Raw genomic sequence first — 10,854 nt, forward strand, 5'->3', positions numbered from 1 at the left:
TCAGTCCTTGAAACAAGACTCTGGCATCACCCCTGCCTCTCTGACTTACAGGGTGGTGACAAAGCCAGAGAGCTGGCCCGAGGCAGCTGCAGCTCACTGATTTGTCTGTAAGGCTGTTGGCTTTTGAAATCAGACAGGAAGGAGGGTTGAGGTGGAGCCCGGCACAGGAAGAGGTGAGGAGCCCCGGCTGCCGTGACAGCCGGTGGGCTCGGGGGAGTTCAGGAGCTGGCAGGCCGCGGCCCTGCTGCCCTGCACGGTAAGCACCTCCTGATCCCTCCAGACAGGGCTTCACTCCTGCCCTGGACAGATCCTGACGGCTCGGGGACCAGCTGACCAGTCACAGAGATTCCCAGGACATCCTCACACCCACCCAGCTGCCTCTGTCCACTGGAGCAGGGCTGAGCCCAGGAGCGCTGGGATGGACCCCCCCGGCCCCCCAGCGTTGGCATCCCTGGAGCAATGAGGCCCGGGAGGTAAGTCGAGTCCAGACTGCCTCAGTGCAGGATGGAGGAGGAAGAGGAGACAGCTGGCAGAAAGGACCATGACTCTGAAGGCCTGAGACCCTCTGTGGAGTGGTGGCTGGGGCAACTTCAGGAAGGTGTCCCCATGGGTGCCGGGAGCTGCTGGGAACGACTAGATAACGGTGTGAAATAAGCAAACAGATGCCTAAGGACAGCCCACAATGGGCCAAGGCGACAAAGCCCAGCACCCCAGGTACCAATGATGGGACAGGAGGAGCAGGAAGTAGCTGGAAAGTGCTGCAGGCAGGCAGAGGTGATGTTGAGCAGTGCAGCCCAGTGGTTAAACTTGGAATCAGCAGACCTGGGCACCATCCTAGCATCCCCCTTCCTCCCTTAAGATGGAGGGGACAATACCAGACCTGCTCAGGGTCCTGAGGACCAAGGGAGGTGGTGCAGGTGGGGTTGGGTCTATCACCCAGTGCCTGCTCCATAAATGTCGCCCTCATGTTGGGTGAGCAGTCCCCAGGGTGCTCTCCCAGCTGCGCCCTCGGATGGAGGTGAGGTTCATCATTCTGAGAGGGATGGTAATCACAGAGGCTTTCTCAGAAGAGGCGCCATAGAGCTGGTCCAGGGTGGCTATTGGTCATAGGGCCCTCCCCTGCGGCCAGGCTCCTGGGTCCCAGGGTTTTTCCCCGTCCCCTCAAAGGACACACATGCTTTCCCTGAGCCCTAGGGCTCACCCTTGGCCATTACAGGGAAACCTGCAGCTGGCTCCCAGGTGGGGGTGCAGGCTGGGCACCTCCTCCTCCGTCCCAGGGGTGCCAGGATCCCCAGGGTTGAGCCTGTTCCGGTCCCCAAGAGGGTTCCAGGGCAGTGAAGTTAGGAGAGCCGTGTCTCGCGGTGAAGGCACTGCTTCCTCCCTCCTCTGGGGAAGGCTGTTTGGTCTCAGGTGGTCAGCGGTCATGGTCAGGGGGGCCACCTAAGAGGGCTGAGAACTGAAGTCTCGGGCCCTGGGGGGCAGGGGTGGGGGCAGGAGTCAGGAGACAGGAACATCCGAGAAGCTGTGGCCTGGGACACAGGCAGCCCAGGAGGGAGGGCAGCACTGCAGGCCCCACAGTCACCAAGTGCAGGTGGGCAGAGCAGAGGCCAGCTGCTCTCACACAGGCCTGGCAGATGGGACTGGGGCCCGTGGAAGGAAAGCGTAGGACAAGCCAGGCCTCGTTGGCAGAGACAAGGAGGAAATCGGGGCCTGGGCCTCAGGGGTGAGACAGAAGCCCAGCTGTGGAGCCTGAGGGACAGGGTCTGAGTGATTCCAGCACAAGGGCACGCAGGCCCTTAGCTGTGTCCTGCCCCATGGATGAAGCACTGGAGGATGCATGGGAGCGGGGAAGCCCTACTCCAGGGAGGTGGCCGTGGACCCCTGGCCCTGCGTCTGGCCTTGCCCTGCCCACTAGAGCACAGACCCTTTGCAGACTGACCGCCCTCTGGCCCTAAAAGCCCCCAAGGCGATCCAAGGCCCACCCGCCCTCAGTCTTCTTCCCTTTAAGCTGGGCTCTCAGGCCTCCTGCTGCTCACCAGAGACTGTCTACACTGGGCACAGTCTACCTGGCTGTCCCTGGTGGCATGTGTGGCCACCAGACGTCACCCTGCTCAGAAATCTGTGGTAGGTTCCACCCTGTGAGGGTGGCATCTGGGGCTGTAAGCAGGGCTGTCCACACAGGTGGCCAGGTAGCCACCCTCAGCCGCTGCTGGCCCTGGGAGGTCATGGGAATGGTGTGCCTCCTGGGCCAACTGCTGGGGTCTCCTCTTCTGTTCTTGTTAGAACAAGGTGTCCAAAGGTGAAGGCCAGGCTGGGGGGGCTCTTATCTAGTGGGGCCTGAGTAGGGGTGCGAGATAACAGAACACCCTGTTAATACTGAATCTCAGATAAAGAATGAGGTTTTTTTTTTTTAAGTATAAGTATGTCCCAAGTAGTACATAAGATATACTAAAAGAATTATTTGTTGTTTGTCTGAAATTCAAATTTCACTGGGTGTCCTGTATCTTAATTTGCTAAATCTGGCAACCCTAGGCGAGGTCAGTGGGGCAAGAAAGATGGGTGTCTGATCAGGAGGGAATGTTGGCCCCACTGCTGAGTGGCTGATGGGACCCAGAGGCAAGGAGCTCGCCCTCCCACCTTCCCAGGCACCCGCAGGCCAGCCTCTTCCTCCTGCTCACTCTTGCCTTCTGCTGTTGCTTCTTTGTCACTTTCCTAGCCTCTCTCTGGCCCAGTGGTTCTCAACTCTGGCTGCTCATTAGAATCACTTGGGTAGCTTTAAAATGCAACTATGTAGGGGCTCTACCCCAGACCAGTGAAATCTCTGCACAGTTGGGCTAAGCAGTGGCTTTTTAAAAATAGTGCTCCAGGGCTTCCCTGGTGGCACAGTGGTTGAGAGTCCGCCTGCCGATGCAGGGGACACGGGTTCGTGCCCCGGTCCGGGAAGATCCCACATGCCGCGGAGCGGCTGGGCCCATGAGCCATGGCTGCTGGGCCTGCGCGTCCGGAGCCTGTGCTCCACAACGGGAGAGGCCACAAGAGTGAGAGGCCCACATACTGCAAAAAAATTAAAAATTTAAAAATAAAAATAGTGCTCCATAGAATGACCATAAAATCCAGCAATTCCACTTCTGGGTATATACCCAAAAGAGTTGAAAGCAGGGCCTTGAACTGCTATTTGTACTCCCACATTCACAGCAGCATTATTCACTAGAGCCAAAAGGTGGAAACAACCTAAGTACCATATCTATTGACGAATGGATGAATAAACAAAATGTGGTCCATCCATAAACTGGAATATGATTTAGCCTTAAAAAGGAATGAAATTCTAATACCTGTTACAACTTGGATGAGCCTGGAAAACATTATGCTCAAAGAGGCCAGATGCAAAGGGACAAATACTGTGTGATCCCACTTACATGAGGTACCTAGAGTTGTCAGATTCATATAAACAGAAAGTGGTTACCAGGGGCTGGGGAGTCAGTGCTTAATGAGTACACAGTTTCCATTTGGGAGGATGAAAAAGTTCTAGAGGTGGATGGTGATGATGGTTGCACAACACTATAAATGTACTTAATGTCACTGAATTGAATGCTTAAAAATAGTTAAAATAGTAAATTTTATGTTATGTATACTTTACCACAATACAAATTTTAAATTAAAAAAATATATAGTGCTCCAGACAATGTCCTGCCAGAGCTGAGAGGCACTGAGCCTGGCCCTTCTTCAGCATGGTCCTGTGTACTCCTGGCCACCACCCCACCCCCACCAAAGCATAGTCTATTACCTGGTGGGTGTACCTGGACATCCAATGCAGGAGGCTGTGTCCAGCCCTGGGCCACACCCTGACATCGCCCTGAGAGCAGGACAGAGGCCTGAGTGTCCCAGCTCATGCACTAAGAGGCTGCAGTAACAGTGCTTCATTTGGGTTTACATACATTTGAACTTTTAGATAGCTGCTAGCATCACGTTCTCTAAATTGAGGTGTAACTTAGACAGTAAAGTGAGCTCAATGGATTTTTATATATGTGTACGCCTGTGTGTACACCATCCAGATTAGTAGATAGAAGTTTACAGCACCCTAGAAGGCTCCCTCATGCCCCGTCCAGTCAGAACCGCCTCCAAGTGTAACCACTACTTTGCCTTCTATCTTTTCAGATTGGTTTGGCCTGACTTTAAACTCCCTACAAATGGAATCACAAGAGTGTGTCTCTTTTGCGTCAGACTTCTTTCACTCACAATGTCTGCGAGAGTCAGCCATAGTGTTGAGGATATTAGTAGCTTATTCTGTTTCTTTATGATGTAGGATTTGATTGTATGAACATTCCCCAAAAAATCTCAATCTTTTGTTGATGGACACTAGTTGTTTCCACTCTTCTGGAGTTTATGAATAAAGCTGCTATAAATATTCTGATCTGGGCTTTGGTGGACATTAACACTCGTTTCTGTTGGGTATATACCCAGGAGGGAAATTACTGGATCAAAGAAATATGCATATTTAGTCTTATCATTACCAAACATTTTCCCAGAGTGATCTTAATTTTCATTTTCTGATTATTAATGATATTCTCTGCAGTGACATTCTTTCAATTTTTGGCTCAGTTTATCATCAGGTGTCTGTTTCTTACTGATTGATTAATGTGTTGGGGATGTTGTCTCCTAGTCAATGGTTTGCTTTTTCACCTTTTAATGCTGTCTTCTAATGAACAGATATTCCTAATTTTAATGAATCTCAATATATTGTTCTTTTCTTTCATGGTTAGTGCTTTTTGTGTACTGTTTAATCTTTATCTAGACCAAGTTCAAAAAGATTTTTTTTTTTTTTTTTGTGGTATGCGGGCCTCTCACTGTTGTGGCCTCTCCCGTTGCAGAGCAGAGGCTCCAGACGCGCAGGCTCAGCGGCCATGGCTCACGGGCCCAGCCGCTCCGCGGCATGTGGGATCTTCCCGGACTGGGGCACAAACCCGTGTCCCCTGTATCAGCAGGCGGACTCTCAACCACTGCGCCACCAGGGAAGCCCTAAAAAGATATTTTGATCCTGTATTTTTTCTAAGGCTTGACTGTGTTAGCATTCACATTTAGATCTATGACCCAGCTTGAATTAATGTTTTGTGTACGGTGTGAGGTAGAAGTCAAGGTTCACTTTTCCCATATGAATATCCCATTAGCCAGCACAATTTAATGTCCATTGAATTGCAGTGGAGGCCTTGTTATAAATCAGGTGCCCATATATGTGTGGGTCTGTTTCTGGACCCTCTATTCTAGTGCACTGGTCTATTTGTCTGCCCTTTGACCAATACCTATAGCTCTATACTAAGTCTTGATATTGTGTAGTGTAAGTCCTCAGGCTTTGTTCTTCTTCTTCAAGATTATTTTGTCTATTTCAGGGTCTTTTGTTTATGTTTTAGAATCAGCTTACCAATTTCCACCCACTCCACCCCCCTCCAAAAAGCCTGCTGGGATTTTGATTGGTATGTCAATCTATAGATCATCTTAATAATACTGAGTCTTTCAATCCATGAATATGGCAAATCCCTACTTTAGGTCTTCTTTAATTTCTCTTAGTATTGTTTTATAGTTTTCAATGTGGAGGTCATGCAAATTTTTTTGCTAGATTTATTCTTTTTTTAATATTTATTTATTTATTTGGCTATGCTGGGTCTTAGGTGCAGCACGCAGGATCTTTGTTGCAGCATGTGGGATCTTTATTTGTGGCATGTGAACTCTTAGTTGCAGCATGTGGGATCTAGTTCCCTGACCAGGGATCAAACCCAGGCCCCCTGCATTGGGAGCATGGAGTCTTAGCCACTGGACCACCAGGGAAGTCCCTAGATTTATTCTTATATATTTGATTTTTAAAATGGTATTTAAAATTTTTACTTTTGACTTGAGTGTTGCTAGTAAGTAGAAATATAACTGATCTTTTTGTGTATTGATCTTGTGTCCAGAAACCTTGCTAAGTTCATGTATTAGTTCTAATAGTTCTATTGTAGATTCTTTTGGATTTTCAAAGTATACAGTCATGTCAACTGTGAATAGTGACAGTTTTATTCTTTCCTTTTCCAATATTGATGTCTTTTATTTCTTTCATTTGCCCTATTGCACTAGCACCTACTTAAAAAAAAAAATCATCAACTAGAAGAGGTCACCCCTGGGGAGTGGAAGTGAGGTATATACTTTACTTACTTTTGTATTATTTAAATGATTTTAATGTTTTACTTTTATAATTCTATAAGCAATCTATTTAAATGAGGGGAAGCAATACACATTAGTTAGCAAAATCTAAGCAATCAAAATTCACAAAATAAGAAACAATTCCTTAATCCCACTGTCAAATATTTCCAGCTAATCTCTAGCCAGACAAAAGCAGTATCCTATTTTCTTTTTAAAACATAAAGGTATCCCATCATAATTCTCCTCTGCACATTGAGTTTTTCCCACATAAAAATACATCGTAGGGCTTCCCTGGTGGTGTAGTGGTTAAGGATCCGCCTGCCAATGCAGGGGACATGGGTTCGAGCCCTGGTCTGGGAAGATCCCACATGCTGCGGAGCAACTAAGCCCGTGCACCACAACTACTGAGCCTGCGCTCTAGAGCCCACGAGACACAACTACTGAGCCTGCATGCTGCAACTACTGAGCTCATGTGCCACAACTACTGAAGCCTGCATGCCTAGAGCCCGGGCTCTGCAACAAGAGAAGCCACCACAATAAGAAGCCCGTGCACCGCAACGAAGAGTAGCCCCCGCTCACTGCAACTAGAGAAAGCCCACTCGCAGCAATGAAGACCCAATGCAGCCAAAAATAAATAAATAATAAATAAATGAATAATTAAAAAAAACCTTTATAACGTTAGACAAAAAAATACACTGTGGACATTTCCAGTTTGACCTTATTATTTTGTATGGCCACATAGTTTTCCACTGTTTAACGGCGCCAAAATAATTTTACCAATCCTCTTTGGATAGAAATTTAGTTTTTTTCCCCTTCAATTTCTTGTTGTTGTAAACAATGTTTCAGGATCATCCTTATAGTCACGTCTCTGTGGACTTGCCCAATTATTTCTTTAGCATAAATTCCCAGAAGTGGAACTTCTGGATCAAAGATATTTAATGACAATAGATAATGACACATTATGATGCAGAATCATACTAATTTACCCTCTCACCAGCTATGCACTAAGATTCCTACTAATCCCACGTTCTCACCAATGCATCCTGTTCTGTCATTATAACAGCTCCTTGTTTTGTTTTTTCTTGATCATTAGTGGGATTGAGCATCTTTTCAATATCATGGTCACTTATACTTCTATGAATTATCTATGTCCTTTTTTCTATTTCTGTCTGGGTCCACAATTACCTGTCTGTGTCCATCATTCTATTTCTATTTCTATTCATTTCTATTTCTTTCTTATTGATTTTAAGAGTTCCTTATACATTAAAGATATTAATGCTCTTTCATATATTTGCAAATGTTGACTCTTGGCTTGAGGTTTTCCTCCAATTTTATTTGTGCCATCTATTATTATTTAGAAATATTCAATTAAGGCAAATCTGTTAGTCTTCCCCGTTATGACTCCTGGATTTTATGTCTTGCTTAAAAAAAAAGCCTCCTTTACCAAAAGAATATTTTAAAATATTCTCTCATATTTTCTTATTGTGCTTTTATGGTTTTGTATTTAATCCAAGCTGAAGTTAAATTTTGCATTCAATGTGAAGTAAAGTTCAAAAAAATTTTTTTTCATAGGCTGGCCAATACCACTGACTTGAAATGTTATTTTTGCCATATTACCAAATTCCTTCATATGTAAATAATATAAATATATATTTGTTCCTGGACCCTTTATTATGTTCTATTGACTTATGTTTCTATTTTTGTGCTATCCCACCCTGTTATACATAGCTTAATACTAATGGAAGATTATATTCAAGAATGCAAGTTTGTTTTGATGTTAGAAAATCTATTAGCATAGCTCACAGTTTTGTTTTGTTTTGTTTTTTTGTTTTTGGCTGTGCCACGCAGCATAAAATTCCCTGACCAGGGATCAGGCCCATGCTCCTTGCAGTGGAAGCACAGAGTCTTAACCACTGGACTGCCAGGGAAGTGCCAGTGTAGTTCATGGTTTAAAGGAGAGATCTGAGGGACTTCCCTGGTAGTCCAGTGGGTAGGACTCCGCGCGCCCAGTGCAGGGGGCCTGGGTTCGATCTCTGGCTGGGGAACTAGAGCCTGCATGCATGCCTCAACTAAGACCCGGCGCAGCCAAAATAAATTAATTAATAAAAACAGAGTAAAATAAAATAAAATAAAGGAGAGATCTGATATACATCAGTCCCGTTGCTCCCTCCAGTGGCTTCGCACCGCACTCAAACGCATCCAAACTCCTTACAGGAGTGACTAGGTCTCAAGCCCCTCTGAGCTTGCCTCCCAACCCCCTTTGTGAGCCCATGTGCTCATTCACTGCATTCCAGCAACTCTGGCCTTTTCTTGCTGTTCTAACACGCAGGGTATTTACACTTGCTCTTCCCCTGGCTCTTTGCATGACTCTCTCCTTCTCACCTTTCAGATCTCTGCTCATATGTAGCTTTCTCACAGAGTCCTTCCCTGGACACTGAGACTAAAGCACCCCTCCCCCTGGACCCTGACCCTCTCCATCACTCACATGGTTTATTTTATTCAGGCACTAATCACCATCAGAACTGCCTTGCTTATTCACTTGTTTTCTTCTTTACTATCATTATCCTCCACCCCCATCACACTCACAAGGTAAGGACTTTGTCTAATTGTTCACCTTTACATCACCAGTGCCTGGAACACACAGCAGCCCCCTATAAATATCTGCCAGCTGGATGAATGACTGGAAGTAAATCATGCGATTATATCAATATTGCTAAAAAGTCATTTGCTCATTTAACAGACATGCTTAAAACTTTTATAAAATGTGTCAACATACCTTAAGAGGCAGGTAGATTATACAGCACAAGTGTTGCTGTCAGTGAAGCCTTGGTTTCTATTCCAACACAACTGCTTCCCACTCGTGTATCCTTGAGAAAGTCATTTAAACTCTCTGAGCCTCAGTGTCCTCATCTATAAAATGCAAGAAGTAATGGTAATGAGAGTTGTTACAAGGAGTAAATAAAATGATGTAAGTACAGTGCTTAACAGAATGTCTGAAACACAGTAAGCCTTCAACAAGGATTATATAATGTTACTTGAATGGCAATAAGAAAGGAAGAATTGACGGAATCTTTTCCAAGAGGAGAAGAGAACTAATTAGAAACCGCTCACAAACATCAGGTCTAATGGCTTGGGCTAGAACCACTCCTGGGAGAGTCAGGAGTAAGAAAACGATGCCTGTTACAACCACTGTCCTTCAACATTGCTGGGGGCAGCGGTGGGGCTGGACCCTGCAGAGAAATTGTTCAAAATAAGAGATGAAATTATTTGCATTGCAGTAATTCAAAAGCCTGAAGAGAGTTAACTGAAAAATGAGAACTACTGTGACTACTTAACATGTTGGTGGGATACAAGATAAAATACACAAAAATTGCCTTCTTTGACACCAACAAAATTCATAATAACAACAAGAACTATTTAAAAATACTTAGACACAAAGAAGAAATTGGCAAGATCTAGATAAGGAAAAATATAGTTTTAGCAAAGGATCTAAAGAAAAACCTCAATAATACCTCCATTAATCTGTGCACATTAACATGACTTAAACCAACACCCCATCCAGTTTTTTTCCCCCTTGGTTTTGACATTTAGAAAAATAAAACAGCCAGAAGGGTCCTGAAAAAGTGTAAGGAGCATGGCCTCACCCTGGCCTATTTCTGAAGTTCCCAGAATAGTTGAGTCAGCTCGGTTGGGCACCACCTACCTCAAATACATTGCACTAACTCTTCAATATCACCGTGAACTGAATGGTTAGAAAATGCTATTTTACTTGTTGCCAAGCTTCTTTTAGCATTTTCCACGTAGAAAGGTTCATCTCAAGTTAAAATGCCTGGGAAGCCCAATTCAAATCCAAGGTCAGCGAGTATGTTGGATCCTGGGGGCTGTAGTCAGTGGCCCCCTCGTAAATGAATCACATTGCGACCCAGAGAGCTATAGGGCTGGAGGGTGTGGGTCGACCTGTTTCAATGAGCTGCTGCCATCTGAAGCAGCAGGCATGACCTCTGCCGAGCCCCACGTCCTGTTTTCTCCTAGACCCGTGGACAAAGGATGGCCGACCCCCGCCCCCTGAGTTCCTGGGGCCCTGCTGGAGGGGCTGCCGAGGGCTGGACATCCTGCCTGCTGCAGGTGAGGAGCGGCTGGGGGTGGGCTCAGGGTCCTCGAGTGTCCACCTTAGCTAACGGAGGGACACACGGGGGCAGCCAGCCTTGGCAACAAGATCCACTCCAGTCCCCGGGGAGGGAAAAGAACGTGAGCAGGTGGGGCTCTGCCTCTCAGCGCCTCGGCATCACTGTTCCCAGCAGAAAACAGTGCTGCCTGCGGGTCAGGAGCCTCTGCGCTTCCCAGAGGCCCCAGGAACACAAAAGAAAAGTAGCTGAGTAGCTGAACCAGCTCTCTCTTCCCTTTTGGCTCCTTTCTTTCTTTTCTTTCTTCTTAAGTTAATAGACGTTAGTTTTTAGAGTTTTAGGTTCACAGAAAAATCAAGTGGGAAATACAGAGATTTCCCTCTACCCCCAGCACACCTACATGCACCCTTCCCCGACCAGAGGGGCACATTGGTTACAATCGGTTGACTTACACTGACACGTCACTATCACCCAGAGTCCAGAGCTGACGTTAGTGTCACTCATGGTGCCATACATTCTATGGGTTTGGACAAATGTACAATGACATGAATCTTCCACT

The sequence above is a fragment of the Mesoplodon densirostris genome, chromosome 16, assembly GCF_025265405.1.
Source record: "Mesoplodon densirostris isolate mMesDen1 chromosome 16, mMesDen1 primary haplotype, whole genome shotgun sequence".
NCBI lineage: Eukaryota > Metazoa > Chordata > Mammalia > Artiodactyla > Ziphiidae > Mesoplodon > Mesoplodon densirostris.